This window comes from Puma concolor, unplaced genomic scaffold, assembly GCF_028749965.1.
Source record: "Puma concolor isolate L17-30 unplaced genomic scaffold, mPumCon1.1.hap2 unalloc_scaffold_172, whole genome shotgun sequence".
In the NCBI taxonomy this organism is placed as follows: Eukaryota; Metazoa; Chordata; class Mammalia; order Carnivora; family Felidae; genus Puma; species Puma concolor.
Window position 1 is genome coordinate 11,835 of NW_028240205.1, and position 18,714 is coordinate 30,548.

At 38.5% G+C, this 18,714-nt stretch overlaps 1 long non-coding RNA gene across 2 annotated transcripts; it reads right to left on the reverse strand.

The window, feature by feature from the left end:
• Positions 1 to 16,961, reverse strand: LOC147571575 (uncharacterized). 2 transcript variants are annotated; one of them, XR_015247274.1, is made up of 4 exons: positions 16,798 to 16,961; positions 9,793 to 9,864; positions 2,310 to 2,801; positions 1 to 277 (listed from the first exon to the last, which is right to left on the reverse strand). It is a non-coding gene; the product is annotated as an uncharacterized LOC147571575 (long non-coding RNA). The 2 variants fall into 2 exon arrangements; XR_015247273.1 differs by having other exon boundaries at positions 2,310 to 2,804.
• Positions 16,962 to 18,714: the final 1,753 nt, after the last annotated feature.

Sequence of the window (18,714 nt, forward strand, 5' to 3'; positions counted from 1 at the left end):
TTTTTTTTTCAACGTTTATTTATTTTTGGGACAGAGAGAGACAGAGCATGAACGGGGGAGGGGCAGAGAGAGAGGGAGACACAGAATCGGAAACAGGCTCCAGGCTCTGAGCCATCAGCCCAGAGCCCGACGCGGGGCTCGAACTCACGGACCGCGAGATCGTGACCTGGCTGAAGTCGGACGCTCAACCGACTGCGCCACCCAGGCGCCCCTGACTGAAGTTCTTCTGTAGCAATGCAATTTTCTTGGAGTTTATTGATAGCTTCACAGATGTTTTCTAAATATACAAAATGTAGAAAACTATTCAGCCACAGAATTTATGTGTCTTAAGCAATAATTAGCACCCAAAGTCTTTAGCAATTAGAAAACAAGTTTTATCTAATTATTATTACCTCATATGACTGCTTTTTTCCTCGTATTTCTGTTGTGTCTTACATTATACCTAAATATTTCCCATATAGCTCAAACAGAAAACAATCTTGAAGTTCTATAAATGTTTATAAACTACTTGTTTGGAGGAACAGCCTGTTCCAGTGACCCAGCCAATGCTGCTTGGTTCTGATTAAAATATAATGAACGAGTTCAAGAGATCACAACAACAAAGTGTTTAGTTTAAATTCCAGGATTCCAAGCAAACAATGAGAGTTCTTCCCCTTCCCATCATTTTAGGCTACCATGTTTTCAGTTCACAATCTTCAAAATCATACAATCTTCGCAGGAGATACACATGGCCATCGTGAGTCCCCTCATATCATGCACTGAGATAGGCATAGTATCACTTCTCTGTAATTCCCACCAAAAATGCATAGCCTGAACTTACGAAGAAATATAAGGAAAACCCAAAATGAGGGACATTTTACAAATTAACTAGTCAATACTCTTCGAAAGTGTCATGGTCATGAAATTATCCTAGGTCAGAGGAGACTAAGGGACACGTGACAACTGAATGTAATGTGTGATCCTAGATGAGACCTTGAACCAGGAAAAATACATTTATGGACCAATTGAAAAAACTTGAATAAGATCTTCAGAATATAAATAATATTGTATCAGTGTCAATTTCCTGATTTAGTTCACTGTACTGTGATTATACAAGATCTTAACACCTGGGAAAACGAGATGAAGAGTATATAGAAACGTCTTTCCCTTTGTGTAATTCTTATGATTTAAAAATTATCATAACAATGAAAAGTTAAAAATGTTTTTAAAATGTATATCCAATGACAGTCACATTTCAGAAATGTTCAATTACCATCAATTTATCTTGAGAAGTTATACCAGATAAACGATTTCACACTTCTCTTTACAAAGAATATTAAGTATGGCAAAGGTTGGCGACACCAGCAAGATAGATAAGCGCTTTCTTCCACAGGCTTCTTCTACCCAAGGGCTAAATGCCTACTACTCCACTGTTCCTTTAACAAGGGTTTTCATCTTACTGGAATATAAAGAACTCAGAATTAGGAATGAGGCACAGAGTAATAGTAGCGTATCGGTAAAGGAATCAGAAAGAACATTGTTGTGCCTCCTTAAAAGAGCACATTTTCTGTTCAACTGAGTTGTTTAAAATATGTATTACTGTGTAAGAACCACTAGTATTTCACTAAGCACTCATTTTAACAATTGCCTTCAATATTAAATGCAATAAAAAGATAAGTCTCTTTCAAGAAAATAAACAACTTAAGTAACTTCAGCCAAGGACTATAGGAAGGAGTATTTAATTAAGTTCCACACACAGGACTTCTGTGATAGAGGTACCACGGAAGGAGGAAACTATACATTGGTTGGAAAACCTTGCTCATCTTGGAGAAAGACCATAACGCCCTGGGGAACCAAACTGTAAAATAGTAGTTATTTTATCTTTCCTCATATTCCCATGTCCAAAAGAGATGATATCTGAAGCATTATCATATCATATTGGATATGGATATCATATATTTAAATGATGGAACCTGAACAAAAATTTCACATAGACTCCTTACATATTTAGCTTAAAAATTATAAAACAAGCATTTCCAAAAGAAAACAGGCCCTCTATTTCTAGGGAACTTGAGTGAGTTGGATTAATCTCTGAATAAACTTCTTGGTCAAAGTTAGGCATCTGAAAAAGGGAACACAACCATCTGAAAAGGCACAACTTAAAACCACAGTGTTACATACACTGGTCTATATACCAGAAGTGGTGATTACTCATTAGTATTGACAAATGAAATGCAAACAACGGTCTAATCAATGGTTAATTCAGCTTGTTTCTGTGATGACTCAAGAACTCCAGGACCTATATTTTGACTTACATATATGATACTGACCCAGAGCATTCACTGCAATCTTTTCTTTCGACGAAACCTGTTTTAGGAGGCTGGAATGCCTTCTCACAGCTGGCTTCTGAAGTTTGGGGGTACTAAAATGATCACTTTTATCCAGAGACTTTTTGAGGCTTGTGATGCTCTTCAAGCTATGTGACGTAGACTTTGAGTCATGAATTTCAATCTTCTCTGAACTTTTCTTAAAGTTTATGCCATCCTTTGAATATGGTTCCCAGAATCCTATATCACTGCTATCAACCCCATTTAGGATTTTTTTTCTTTGCAAAGGATTTTTTGATCTTTTAAATTCAAGGTAATCATTATCCTCCATAACTTTATGATATTGGAGGTGTTTTCTATTTAACTTTGGGAATAATGATGGTTCACGTAGTCTGGAAGAGAAACTGCTTTTCATCCTATACTGTGGATAACATTCTGATATATTTGATAACTTTCTGTTTGAAGTAGACTCATCCAAGGCTGATGATTCCATAACTGCTAAGCAAGAGAAACATATTTAATTATTCTATTTACCTGTACCATTTGTAATAGTTTTTAAAAAGTAACAACTAAGTCCTCATGAAAACTATTCAAGAAATTATCAATTGCTTAAATAAACACAGTTTAAAAAGTTAAATAAGGTTAATATGTTGAAAAACTAACAGAGCTGATAACTAAGACTGAAATATTAACTAGGTTAAATATAATCTTCTGGGGGCGCCTGGGTGGCGCAGTCGGTTAAGCGTCCGACTTCAGCCAGGTCACGATCTCGCGGTCCGGGAGTTCGAGCTCCGCGTCAGGCTCTGGGCTGATGGCTCGGAGCCTGGAGCCTGTTTCCGATTCTGTGTCTCCCTCTCTCTCTGCCCCTCCCCCATTCATGCTCTGTCTCTCTCTGTCCCCCCCAAAATAAATAAACGTTGAAAAAAAATTTTTAAATATAATCTTCTGGTTTAATATATTTAAATTCTTTTATCCAAAGCTATTTGAAGTTACACCAAATCAAAAGTGATAGCCTACTGAAGTTTGTAGTTCTCATTCCCCACTCTGCCAATTTTGAAAGATTATAGGCTAAATATGCCAATACAGCTACAAATCCCTTAGTTATGAGCATACTGAAGTATAAGGAAGTTGGAGTGGGGAAATTTTTACTTATAAAATCAGAATACAGGGGCACCTGGGTGGCTCAGTTCGTTGGGCATCCCACTTCGGCTCGGGTCATGATCTCACTGCTCATGGGTTTGAGCCCCACATTGGGCTCTGTGCTGACATCTCAGAGCCTGGAGCCTGCTTCAGAATCTGTCTCCCTCACTCTCTGCCCCTCCCCCACTCACGTTCTGTCTCCCTCTCTCTCAAAAATAAACATTAAAAAAATTGTTTTTAATTTAACATCAGAATACAAATATTTACTCTCCTAAAGATTCTCAGTACTTGTGGGAAAAAATAGTTTATATATAAAATAACCTCTTCAGAAAGATATTAATACAATGTCCCACTGGGGCTTCCTTTATAAAATTCATCTGACGGCTCAGAATAGTACCTTACATTTGAATAACACATTTTAAAGTATTTCAAATGTTATAATACTTGATTTTATGATAGACTATTATTCTCCTCTTAGAAGTTTAAAATATGTTTGATCATTGAAGGCAAAACTTATAAAACATTGTCCGAAGCTTTCAGTGTGTATAGTGGTAATACATAATAAAATTACAGCTTAACGGAGGGAGGGTAAAAAGGTCTATATAATGGTAAAACTTCTATATTCCACTTGAAGTGGTAAAATATTTATTTTAGTATACTAGAAAAGGTTAAGTATGTATACTATAATCCTTAAAACAACCACTGGAAAAATACAGAGATATAGTGAAAATACATATGGAATAAATTCACATACTAAAAAAATGCTCCCCAAAAAAGAAGGGATAAAATGGTTGAAAAACAGAGGAAAAAATAGAAAACAAATAATAATATGGTATACCTGGTCTGAATGTATAAGTAATTACATTACATATGATTTAAACACTCCAATTAAAATATAGGAATTATACAAATAAATACAAAAAACATCACCCAACTCTGTGTGGTTTACAAAACACTTCAAGACTGGTGATATAAGAAGGTTAAAAGTAAAAGGATGGAAAATACTTACCATCTAAGCACTAATCAAAAGAAAACTGGAGTTATATTAGAATCAGAAAAAGTAAACTTGAGAGAAAAGAAAATTACCAGTGATCACATACATATTGCATAATGATAAAAGAATCAGCTCACCAAGAAGATAGAACTATTCTAAATGTGAATTCACCTAGCAACAGAGCTTCAAAATGCATGAACCAAAACCTGACAAAACTGAACGGAGAAATAGACAAATCTACAATTATATTTGGAGACAATGTTCCTTTCTCTATAACAGAACTAGTAAAAAAAATCAGCAAAGAGGGGCGCCTGGGTGGCGCAGTCGGTTAAGCGTCCGACTTCAGCCAGGTCACGATCTCGCGGTCCGTGAGTTCGAGCCCCGCGTCGGGCTCTGGGCTGATGGCTCGGCGCCTGGAGCCTGTTTCTGATTCTGTGTCTCCCTCACTCTCTGCCCCTCCCCCGTTCATGCTCTGTCTCTCTCTGTCCCAAAAAAATAAATAAACGTTAAAAAAAAAAATTTTTTTTAAAAATCAGCAAAGATACAGAAGAATGAATAACATGAATTATTATGCATGGGAGTGGGTATGTGATTATTAGGAATATCTATGTCAGAAAAGAATAATTAATGAAAAAACTTCTACATCAAAGACAAAATTAGAATTCAAAATAAACTTTGTTTTTTTTTTTTCTTTAATTTTTTTTAACGTTTATTTATTTTTGAGACAGAGAGAGACAGAGCATGAACAGGGGAGGGTCAGAGAGAGAGGGAGACACAGAATCCGAAACAGGCTCCAGGCTCCGAGAGGTCAGCACAGAGCCCGATGCGGGGCTCGAACTCACAGACCGTGAGATGATGACCTGAGCCGAAGTCGGACGCTTAGCCGACTGAGCCACCCAGGTGCCCCTCAAAATAAACTTTGAAACGTTCAGGTAAAAATAGCAAATTGAACAGCCTTCAAACACTCCATTTAAATTTTTTTTTTTTCAACGTTTATTTATTTTTGGGACAGAGAGAGACAGAGCATGAATGGGGGAGGGGCAGAGAGAGAGGGAGACACAGAATCGGAAACAGGCTCCAGGCTCTGAGCCATCAGCCCAGAGCCTGACGCGGGGCTCGAACTCACAGACCGCGAGATCGTGACCTGGCTGAAGTCGGACGCTTAACCGACTGCGCCACCCAGGCGCCCCAAAACACTCCATTTAAACTAAGGAATTTTGGGGATGCCTCGGTGGTCCAGTCAGTTAGGTGTCCAACTTCAGCTCAGGCCATGATCTCGCGGTTTGTGAGTTGGAGCCCCACATCAGGCTCTGTACTAACAGCTTGAAGCCTGGAGCCTGCTTTGGATTCTGTGTCTTCCCCTCTCTCTGCCCTCCCCGGCTCGCTCTCTCTCTCTCTCTCTCTCTCTCTCTCAAAAATAAACTAAAGGAATTTTTAAACCATCACAAATCCATAATAACAAAAAGAAGAGGAAAAGAAACTACTACAATTAAATTTTGGAATCTGGAAAGCGGATGAACTTAGTAGACCTGAAAAGGCTGAACCATAAGGCAGAATGGGGAAAGCCAAGAAGCAACCCAATTCATAACACAAAAACTCCAAAAGCTCATAAATTAGTAGCATTTAGGTACGTCTAAAAGTGAGGGTAAGAGTGAAGCTAAAAAGAAAGAACTGGTTAAAATCCCTTTAAGTAGTAATTTGATACCTAGGGTCTCTTCACACGGCCAGATATTCACTTTTATCCACTGGGCACAGCCAGTTATTGATCTTCTCCTACTCCAGCAGGAAAGTGACAATTCATCAGAAAGGGTTAAACACAAGGTCTCTGGATTATGGAATACTAAACACAATAGAGGGTAGGAGTGTTACCTGCAAAACTCGGAGGGAGGCTTACACTGAATAATGGGAACTTCAGTCTTTCGTCTTATTTAACACCTGGAATTCTATGAAGCAAGGCTATACCTCCGGGAAGGATATTCAAAGTTTCTTTGAACACTCTGACCATCTCAAAAGGAAATATACCCTAAAGACAGTCATATTAAGGGTTTTCCAGGCAAATAGCCCAGCCAGACCAGCCGATGATAGCAGGGTTTCTCAATCTCAGCAGTACTGGCATTTTGAGACAGATACTTCTTTTTTTTTCTTTTTTTTTTTAAATTTTTTTTCAACGTTTATTTATTTTTGGGACAGAGAGAGACAGAGCATGAACGGGCGAGGGGCAGAGAGAGAGGGAGACACAGAATCGGAAACAGGCTCCAGGCTCTGAGCCATCAGCCCAGAGCCCGACGCGGGGCTCGAACTCACGGACTGCAAGATCGTGACCTGGCTGAAGTCGGACGCTTAACCGACTGCGCCACCCAGGCGCCCCAGAGACAGATACTTCTTTATTGAGAGAGCTGTCCTGTGTATTGTAGGATACTCAGAAGCATCCCTGGCCTCTCATCACTTGATGCCAGTAACACAGATTGTGATGACCAAAAATGTCTCCAAATGTTTCCAAATGTTCCTGGGGGAAGGGGAAGTTCAGGGTGGGGGGTGGGGGAAATCTCCAAATCATCTCTGGTTAAGAATCACTATCCTACAGCTCATAATCAGCTAGTTTTGCCCTCAGTCTCAGAGCTTCCAAATAGCTTTTGAGTTCACCATTCTCAAATATGAGTAGACAACCAAAGATCACCAGACATTTGAGGAACAGTTCTACAATGAAAAACAAACAGAAAAAAATACCTTGGAGGAGACAGAATATGAATGAAAAAGGAAATCTCGAAAGCACTGCAACAGAAGTTCGTAGTTGCAACAGAAGATATTGTTTGTGGAACAATAGAAATGCCCATGAAATAAGAGGAGGCTATTATAATACAATAACAGAGGGGAAAGAAATTATTGGAAATTTAAAAGTACAAATGAAAAACGAAATAGAAGCATTGGAAGATAAATTTAAGGAACTCTCTCAGAAGCCACCTGGGTGGCTCAGTCAGTTAAGCATCCGACTCTTGATTTCAGCCCAGGTCATGATCTCACAGTCGTGAGACTGAGCCCTATGTTGGGTTCTGCGCTGGGTGTGGAGCCTGCTTAAGACTCCCTCTCCCTCTCCCTTTGCCCCTCTTCCACTCCCACTCGTGTAATAAATATAAATAAATAAATAATAAATAAATAAAGCATAACAAAGAGATAAGAGAAAAAGGTTAAAAAAAAAAAAAAAGGAATCATCCCATTATGTCACATATCCAAATATCAAGATTTCCACAGAGACAGAAAAAATAGAGGAAAGGAAATCATCAACAAATTATTTTAATTTTCCAGAATCAAAGGACGCTGTATTCAGCACAATCGTTACAAAGAAACTTCTTTCCAGGAGACTTTCAGAAGACTAGAAAATATCCTATATGCTTGAAAAAAAAAAAAAATCAGTGTCAAAGTCAAGAGTCAGAAAATTTTGCACTTCAATGGCAATACTGAAAACTAGAAAACATAGAAAATTATTTACAATCTAGAATTCTGTACCCAAACCATCCATAAAATACGAAGACAGAATCTGTCATAGGAGGAGAGAAGTGAAAAGTCTCCAGCATGTTAATGAAGAAAGATCTCAAGATGACAGTTGCACACAAAATGTAGAGGGCAACAAATTCATACTGAAGAACATCAAAATACTCTAAAGAAGATTTCTTCAAGAAGACAAAACTACTAGAATACCTTGTGCAGACAAACTTACGAAGAGGATATTTAGACAGTTGGCAGAGTTTAAGCTTCAATCAGTAATATATATACTTTTTTTTTAAACCAAGCAAATAAGTAAGTAAGACAACTCAAAGAGGGAAAAATTGTACAGAAAGAGAAAGTAGCCACAAGATACTTACATGTGGCTCAGCAGTGAATAGTGTGTACATAAATATATTCACATAAATACAGAATTAAAACTTACTCAATTACCCTATGACTATATTAGGAGGATGGATAGGTATGGGAAGTGGATGTGGTGGGGACAGGGAAAATGAAACAGAGCTAAATCCTTATTTTTCATATTAGGGAGTTTACTAGGTCTACCCAAAATTTAAAAAAATCAACAAGAAGCAATACAAACATGTTATTTACAGTCATGAAAACAAATATCAGGTAATCAGCTAAAATGTTTGCCTCTGGAGAAACTGAGGAAAGGATCAGGCAAGAGGCTGCTCTATTTGTAGCAAGTTTATTAGAACTATATAATTCTTTTTTTTTAATCTTTTGAAATCTTTATTTATTTTTGAGAGAGGCAGAGACAGACTGTGAGCAGGGGAGGAAGAGAGAGAGAGGGAGACACAGAATCCGAAGCAGCTGAGGATCTCACGAACCGTGAGATCACGACCTGAGCTGAAGTCAGACGCTCAACCAACTGAGCCAAATTGAGCTTAAAATTATACACATAGATAATCTTGACCAAAGGATGTCCGGACAGAGAAAGAAAAGGGAGTGACACCATGTGCAACAGGAAGAGATTTTTAAAAACGTACTTAATGAAGAAAAACAAAACTAATCATGAATGATACTGAATAATATACTAAAAACAATTTTTAAAAAATGTTTTAATGTTTATTTATTTTTGAGACAGACAAAGCACAAGCAGGGGAGGGTCAGAGAGAGAAAGGGAGACACAGAATCTGCCTCAGCCTCCAGGCTCTGAGCAGTCAGCACAGAGCCTGATGAGGGGCTTGAGCTCACGGACCATGAGATCATGACCTGAGCCGAATTTGGACATTTAACTGACTGAGCCACTCAGGCACCCCTATATTAAAAATTTTTAACTGTCAATGTCAGGATGTCAGAATGACCCACAAGTTGCAAATTACGTTTTTTTTTCTTAGTGTTATTATTTTGTTTTAAAGTTGACTTCATGTTGCAAAATATTAAGGGAAAGATAAAAGAAAATTATGGTAGTTACATAATCAATACTGATTAGGTATGTTTAGGATTTAAACTTTTATCTAAAGAGTTAGAGTTTAGAGTTATCTATGGGGGGGGGGGGTGCACACGGGTGGGTCAGTCGGTTAAGCGTCCAACTTCAGCTCAGGTCGTGATCTCGCAGTGTGTGAGTTCGAGCCCCGCGTCGGGCTCTGTGCTGGCAGCTCAGAGCCTGGAGCCTGTTTTGGATTCTGTGTCTCCCCCTCTCTTTCTGCCCCTCCCCCGCTCACGCTCTGTCTCTCTTGCTCTCAAAAAATAAATAAAACATTAAAAAAAAAATTTTAAAGAGTTAGAGTCATGGGGTCAGAGAAGGCTTTCAGAGTCCATATGATAAAACCTACAAATTAGGATTTAATTTAAAGGCAACTTATTTATAAATAATACTTGCTGTAGCAACGAGAGCTCACTTACAAAAATCTTCATACTGGTGCTGTAGTTCATCCAAAATAAATAGAATATCTCTAATATCCACCATGTGGTTACCTGTAATAGAAAGAGTAAGTTCAAGTACTGTTATTTCTTTTTTGAACACAAATCTAGTTTCCATCCCATTCTAATACAAAAACAACACAGAGATGTGTGAAAGTAGGAACAGAGGTTGTGAATAATATCTAGAATTGTTAATAGCTCAGTACACACTGAAACATAAAAGACCATTATTGTCTTTTTCCCTTAATAAAAGAGTTTCCCATCAAAAGAAATTAGTCACATTTTAAGCTCCACAGCTAGGTAATCAGGTTAATATTTCATTCATTTAATAAATAGTGTTTTGAGAATTTACTATAGGTAGAATTTCAAGTTTTAGCTCTTTTGTCTTTCTCACTGGATTGTGAGCTCTTCAAGAGTACAGGATGTCATTTGTTTCCCCAATGCCTAGCAAATTATATACTTCCTAGCACTTAAAAACTAATTTTTTTGAGGGGCACCTGAGTGGCTCAGTCAGTTGAGTGTTTGACTCTTGATTGGGGCTCAGGTCATGATCTCAGAGTTCATGGGTTCGAGCCCCACGTTGGGCTCTGCGCTGACAGTGCAGAGCCTGCTTGGGATTCTCTCTTTCCTTCTCTCTCTGCCCCTCTCCCACTTGCACTGTCTCTCTCTCAAAATAAATAAACAGACTTTAAAAAAATTATTTTTTAAAAATTATTTTTGATAAAACAGGGAGGGGGACAAAACATAAGAGACTTGTAAACATGGAGAACAAATTGAGGGTTACTGGAGGGGTTGTGGGAGAGACGGTGGGCTAAATGGGTAAGGGGCACTAAGGAATCTACTCCGGAAGTCATCCTTGCGCTACATACTAACTAATTTGGACGTAAATTTAAAAAAATAAAAAATTAAATTAAAAAAATATTTTTGAATGAATAAATATACTAAAGGCTGTAAAGAATCATGCAATGTCTACATTGTGGATAGCAGTAAACCATTTACTTGGCGTCTTACACATGTACAGCACTCCCATAATTATAACTTCCTACCATTCCTGCCCTTGCCTCTGTCTCAAACCATTTTCCTTCTTGGACAGTGTATGACAGAGAATGGGGTCAGAGACAGTGACCTCAAATAATGTTGTTCCAATTGGACACCCAATAGTTCTTGCCTCCAAATGTCTGGCTTCGCTTGACATCCAAGGTGAGTGAGAAAGACCAGGTGTTGACTTACCTACTTATAAAAATACTAGGGGGGCGCCTGGGTGGCGCAGTCGGTTAAGCGTCCGACTTCAACCAGGTCGCGATCTCGCGGTCCGTGAGTTCGAGCCCCGCGTCGGGCTCTGGGCTGATGGCTCAGAGCCTGGAGCCTGTTTCCGATTCTGTGTCTCCCTCTCTCTCTGCCCCTCGCCCGTTCATGCTCTGTCTCTCTCTGTCCCAAAAATAAATAAAACGTTGAAAAAAAAAATTTAAAAAAAAAATACTAGGTTCGTTCTTCAGCCTATGCCTAAAAAATCAACTATTCAGTTATAAGCATAAGCAAAGACCCTGAAAAGAAGATGCCAGTTTTTTTTTTTTTTTTTTTTTTTTTTTTTTTTTTTTTTTTTTTTTTTTTTTTTTTTCAACGTTTTTATTTATTTTTGGGACAGAGAGAGACAGAGCATGAACGGGGGAGGGGCAGAGAGAGAGGGAGACACAGAATCGGAAACAGGCTCCAGGCTCCGAGCCATCAGCCCAGAGCCTGACGCGGGGCTCGAACTCACGGACCGCGAGATCGTGACCTGGCTGAAGTCGGACGCTTAACCGACTGCGCCACCCAGGCGCCCCAGAAGATGCCAGTTTTTAAAGTGCCTTTTGAGTCCAAGAATTATTATATACACTATGGTTTCGGTGTTGGGTAAGATTGCTTCATTCTGCTTCTTTAAAAATTGGTAAGCTATGTCAGGTCCAGGACTTTAAATCACTGCAAAGCAAGTAAGTATTTGACCAACCAAAGAAGTGCTAGCCCAATTGATGTTAAGTTGTCTTCTGATTAGAACTGCTTCTTACATTCTGGGTTTTTGTTTTGTTTTGTTTTGTTTTGTTTTGTTTTGTTTTGTTTTAATTTTTAATGTTTCTTTATTTTTGAGAGAGACAGAGACAGAATGCAAGTGGGTTGGGGCAGAGAGAGAGGGAGACACAGAATCTGAAGCAGGTTCCAGGCTCTGAGCTGTCAGCACAGAACCTGACATGGGGCTTGAACTCATGAGCCACGAGATCATGACCTGAGCCGAAGTTGGACGCTTAACTGACTGAGCCACCCAGGCGCCACTCTTACATTCTGTTTTTTTATTTTCTTGGTACTTATTCTCATTCTGTTCTTGGTTGTGGTTCTAACACCCCAGTGAACTTCTGGAACTTCTGTAGAGTCCATATCCCAAGTTCTTAGATCAAAGCATAAGTCCTAAAATCATTCAAGGCTTCAGCCCTCAAACTCCTGAATTTGATCAGTGAAAAGTATTCTGTTGGATCATCCATAAATTAATCCAATGGAGAAGGCTGTATTGTTTATATCTGGTCTCTACTTAAAGAACTCCCCTTTCTGGAAAGAGGTCCAACATTGCAGTGAGCATGCAGTAGCCAACCATTTACAGATTTACTAGCTCTCGCTCAAATTTATTCCTTCTTCTATGCAATGACAAACATTTCTCACACACCTCTAAGACAAATACTATCCATCTATATAGTCTCTGGTGGCCAAATAAGCATTACAGAATCTGAAATTACTATTTTGACCCCTACCTAGCTTATCAAAACCTCAATGAATAATTCCTGGTTGAGACTGAGACAATCAGTATAGTTACAGGTAGCATTTACTTCATAAGAGAAGTTCAAAACAGCTTCCCACTCTTACATTTGTCCTTCTGGAGGAAGCTCATATTGGAACTTTCCTTTCCATTCAACCTGGAAAATGTAACTATCTAATGTGAAAAAAAATTATCCTCATCATCAAAGTCATATTCAGGGCAACATTACTTTGAAGGTGTAAAATGACTATTAACACATTTCCATAATCTCCACAATAGCTCCACAATATCAAAGACCTTCTCATCAAAAATCGTGCTAGTTACTACTTTTCACCCAGTTCAATTACTAGATCGGTAAATACCACGAGAGAAAAAACTACTGCACCAATATCCTATCTCAGAAACCAAACTACCAGAACTGTCACACAGTGATTTTCCATATTCCTCTTGCCAGATCTTAATGAAGCAAATGCTTGTTGGACTTCCTTGCAAATTCCAGCGGCATTCCTCTTCATCATGCATACTCATGAAGATATTCTCCATGGTATCAGTATTGCTCCAAAAAACCAAACCAAATACAAAAACAAGATGTTAAAACAGTACCTATACCAGGGTGCTACGGCTTCCACTAGTGGGATAACTGACTTATATCACTCCTTACTTCAAAATTCTGTCACAGAAGAATCCATATCCACTACCGGGGTAACCCAAAACTTTTGGCATTCTGAGGGTGTCCTTTCCTTTAATGTTTAAGTAAAATAGCCCCGACCCCACACCATACATTATATGAACAGCAATCAATACTCCCTCCAAAATTTGAAGATTCCTGAGTGCTTTATACGCTGGCAGTTGATTTTCGTTTTGTTTTCTATTCCCGTGGACTCCTGATCTCTCTCACATTATCACATCCTATAGGTGCTATCTTCTCTCCACCCCAAGCCTACCTAACACAGAACCTACAGACCTTTTTCCTTGAAAAAGAAAATAGACCCACCATATGACTAACACAAGGCTATTGTATATAACCAACTCTTACTAGATAACTTGAAATTAATGAGAGTCAGGGATTTCTTTATAGCACAGCAAGCACTACATAGTATTGTCCTAGAGTTCTACAGCCACTCTCTATTGATTGCTAGAACCCCATCCACTCTCAGGTTCCCTCAGTGTTCCTCTTCCAGCTGCCGATTAGCCACTGTTGTATTCTAAGTTCCTGTCGTTTTCTTATATAGAGTACTTTACCTTACCTTTTTGCTCAAACTAGGTATCTCCCAATAGGCTTTAGCTCTCATAATCAAACATACCTGTTAAAATGATTTTCCTAGTCAAAAGACAAGGACCTCCCCAATGAGGAATTTTACCTTAAGTCACAGCCAGGTTATTAAAAATGACAAAATGAAAAAATCTTATTCTCTCTGGTTGGAGGAGATGGAGTGAAGGGTGAGACTTATTAATTCATTCAACATATATTTGTTGAGCAGTTAATATGTGCCATAAGCACTGTATGGAGTACTGAGGATACAATATTGAGCAAAAGTACACATGATATCTGCTTTCTTGGTATTTCGTCTTATCTGAGATACAGATCTTCACAAAACAATAAGAAATAGGGGTACCTGGGTGGCTCAGTCGGTTGGGCATCTGATTTTGGCTCAGGTCGTGATCTCGTGGTTTGTGAGTTCGAGCCCCGCATTGGGCTCTGTGCTGACAGCTCAGAGCCTGGACCCTGCTTCAGATTCTGTGTCTTCCTCTCTCTCCCTGCCCCTCCCTCACTCACACTCTATTTCTCTCTCTCAAAAATAAACATTGAAAAACTTTTTAAAAAATATAAGAAATAAAAGTTGCAACTGTGATTAGTGCTGTGAGAGTGTATGAGAACTTGACCTAGTCAGAAAAGTCATGGAAGCATCCTTAAAGAATAGAGTTGAGTTTAGATCCAAAGTATAAGTAGTAATTCACTAGGAGGGGAAGAATGCTCCAGGAAAAGAAAAGACTATATGTAAAGGCTATGGCAGGAGGAAGCCTGGTATATCACTGAAACTCTAAGAAGGCACAGTAAGCAAAGCAGAATGTGGTCTGAGATGAAGCTGGAGATCTAAGGTAAAGGCCAGACATTGCAAGTCCTTGTACGTGACCTTAAAGGGCTCTTCATCCCAAGAAGTATTATTAGAGTTTATGCAAGGAGGTAACATGATCAGATGTGTGGGGTTTTTTTATTTTTTTTATTATGTTTATTTATTTTTGAGAGGGGAGGAGGGGCAGAGAGAGAGAGGGAGACAGAATCCGAAGCAGGCTCCAGGCTCCGAACTGTCAACACAGAGCCCAACATGGGGCTTGAAACCACAAGCCTGAGATCATAACTTGAGCCAAAGTCGGACACTTAACTGACTGAGCCACCCAGGCACCCCACAGATGTGTGTTTTGAAAAGATCATTCTGTCCATAGTGTTAAGGGGGATAAGACTGGGTGTGGGTGGGGGCACCTGGGTGGCTCAGTCGGTTGAGCGTCTGACTTCGGCTCAGGTCATGATCTCACAGCTCGTGAGTTCGAGCCCCCCGTTGGGCTCTGTGCTGACAGCTCAGAGCCTGGAGCCTGCTTCGGATTCTCCCTCTCTCTCTGCCCCTAACCCACTCGCATTCTGTCTCTGTCCCTCTCAAAAATAAATAAACATTAAAAAAAAAAAAAAGACTGGATGTGGGTGGACTTGTTAGGATGAACAGTGATGGTCCTAAGGAAAAATTATGGTAACTCGGACTAAGGTAATGGTGGAAAATAGAGAGATTTAAGAGATATCTAGAAGTTTAAAATAATAGTAATTCACAACGGTTGCATGAGGAGAACAGAGAAAACAGAGTTGCCAAGGATAATTCCCAGGTTTCTGCTTCCTATTTCTTGAGACTATTCTAGTGCCAATAGGTTCTATTTAATTCCTACAACAATCTATGATATCAGCATAATTTTTCAGTTTAGCTCCCCAAGTACAAAGCCTGGAAATCCAGACCAGAATTCCATAAGCCAAAAAAAAAAAAAAAAAAAAAAAGCCACAGTGGTTTCATATGTAATTTCTGTTGCTTCTGGTAGAGCATGCCCTAAAGGCTATTTAATAATATGACTTGAGATTAAGCTTTAAAATCCCTATTTTATGGGCATCTTTATGCTCCAGAACATCCCTCCACTTATGTCTATCAACCCAGAACTCACCATAAATGACTACCTACTAAAATTCATGCAGCCTGGTTCTATCTTCACAGTACATCCCAGCCACCAAAGACCCCCTAAAAGCCACCACTGACAAATGACAAAAACCTGTGGAAGCCCATGGAAAAGGATGCCATGTCTGATAATGTTCCTGCCATATTTACACAAACTGTTCCCTCAGTCTAAAATGTCTTTCATTACCACCTTCATTACCACCTTCAACCAACTAACCCCTATTGATCCTTCAAGATTTAGCTCAGACATCACATCCTCTGATGATCTTTCCCTGGTGTTTCCAGTATACATTTGCAGCCTAACTACATTCTATAACAGTATTTGCTATACAACATTATCATTTTCATTTTATTTGACTCTTTCCACACTAGAATGGGAACTCCTTTGGAAAAAGAAATGTGTTCTATTCATCTCTGTATCACCTTGCATAGTTCCAAGCACAGTAGATATTAAATGACTATCTGACTCATTAAATACATGGATAATCAATGAATCAATCGTTTATCAATCCATTATTATCAGACACCCCCTGGTGACATATAAACATATAATACAAAACATCTGCTAAATATCTCCATAATGTTTTTTTAAAAATCTACATTTTGCAAAGAGTAACTGAATAGCATGAGAAGATTGTGTAATCAAAGCTATCTAATAAAGTTAAAAATTCAAGAAATTTAGGTCTCCTAATTTGTGAAGCCAATGCCCTTGACATTAAAGAAACCATCTCTCCACAAACAAGAAATGGAAAAGAGAGGAACGTTTGAAAAGAAAATAAATACATTTTTTTCTTACATTTTTATCAAACATACCAAAATCTAATAATTTTAGAAATTTCTCATTTAATTTTTCTAGACTATCTCTTACCACAGACACCAGTAAGCAATGTTGATAGGTGGCAAGAGGTAAGAATCAAGAAGGAGAGATGAAGGATGAATCAGAACACTGATATCCAAGAAAGATATATTTACATAGTAATTCAAATAACTCACTGTCTATACTAGCATGTTTTATCACTTCCTGAAAAGTTTCAGGAATTACAGGAATATCCATGCTATCCAAAACAGCAGCCAGTTCATCAGTCGCAACTCGACCACTTTTTATCCTACAGAAAATCTTCAAGGCATTCTGGAATGCTGCAAAAATATAATAAACAAAGAAGTTATTTTATCATGAGAATCAACAGCTTTTCTTGGAGGGGCTGATTTTGTGTCAATAGCCTACCAGGGTACAATACCTTTCCATAGGCATAGGGTTTTCTAAAAATGTACCTGCAAGTAGGCATTTGCCCAATTCTGACCACATTCCTAATATAAAATGTAATTTTTGCTATTATCACTACTGATATAATATTAGCAAAGATAGGTGCTATTTATTGAATGCTATTTATATGCCAAACATTGTGCTAAAAGCTCTGGATTATCTCATTATACTATATTCACCGCTTAGTTAAGCCTTGTAACTAAAATAATTTCATATCTATCAGTGGTATAATCTATAATAGCAAGGCAGCTTAATCTAAAATTTGAGGGCATCATTAATTGTTTTAAAATGTAATTTAGAAAAAATAGTGTAAAAGAAAGAACAGAACAGATGCAAAATTTCTCTTCAGATTTTTTTATATTACAAAGAGTTTAGCAATGGTTTAACCACTATTTAAAGGTCTTCTATTTCTCCATAGAAACTTCATTTTCTTATGCTAACAGTCCTTAACATCAAAAATGAATTGGAAAGATTTGCAACAATATGGATAGAACAAGAGTGTATTGTGTAAGTGAAATAAGTCAGTTAGAAGAAGACAAATAGGTTTTCACTCATATATGGAATTTAAAAAACACAACAGATGAACATAGGGGAAGGAAAGGAAAAATAAGATAAAAACAATAAGAGACTCTTAAATACAGAGAACAAACTGAGGGTTGCTGGAGGGGAGGTGGGTAGGGGGATGGGCTAAATGGGGGAGGGGTATTAAGGAGGGCACTTGTTGGGATGAGCACTGGGTATTCTATGTAAGTGATGAATCAGTGGGTTCTACTCCTGAAACCAATACTACACTGTATGTTAACTAATTTGACTTTAAATAAATAATTTTTTTTTATTTTTTATTTTTTTATTTTTTTTTTCAACGTTTATTTATTTTTGGGACAGAGGGAGACAGAGCATGAACGGGGGAGGGGCAGAGAGAGAGGGAGACACAGAATCGGAAACAGGCTCCAGGCTCTGAGCCATCAGCCCAGAGCCTGACGCGGGGCTCCAACTCACGGACCACGAGATCGTGACCTGGCTGAAGTCGGACGCTTAACCGACTGCGCCACCCAGGCGCCCCTAAATAAATGATTTTTTTAAAATGAATTGGAAAGAACACAGCTAAATGAAAATATTCATATTAATGAGAGAATTTTCCCTAAACAGATGTCCTCCTTAAAATCTAAACAGATTGATACCTGCGTCCTAATGCTAAATTTAAGTGATCCTCAGACTACCGCACCCCTTAATTTGATAAGGAAACACAATTCCCATAATCCACTTCAGAGAGCAAATCACTTTTTGTCAGACTACATTTTCTCGGAATTCAGGATATAACGAGCCTACTGATCCACAAGTTCTTAGATTTGCACAGTCATGGAGGAAGAACTGGGCATTATTCACTCATCCAACCAACCAGTTGTTATTGACCAGGCGAGCAAAAGTAGCAGAGGAAGGACCTCTGAGAATCCTCTCCTCCATAAAAGCTGTGAGAACATGGACGCAAACTGTCAGAATCAACTTTTTTCAAAACTCTGGCTATAAATCAAAGGCTTAGAGTCATCCAAAGAGTGTTTTCTTTCAGAAAAACGGCTGAACCTCAGTAATCGTGAGCTTTGTGGCATTTTAGCTTGCCATTATTCCCATCTTACCATCCCAGCTTC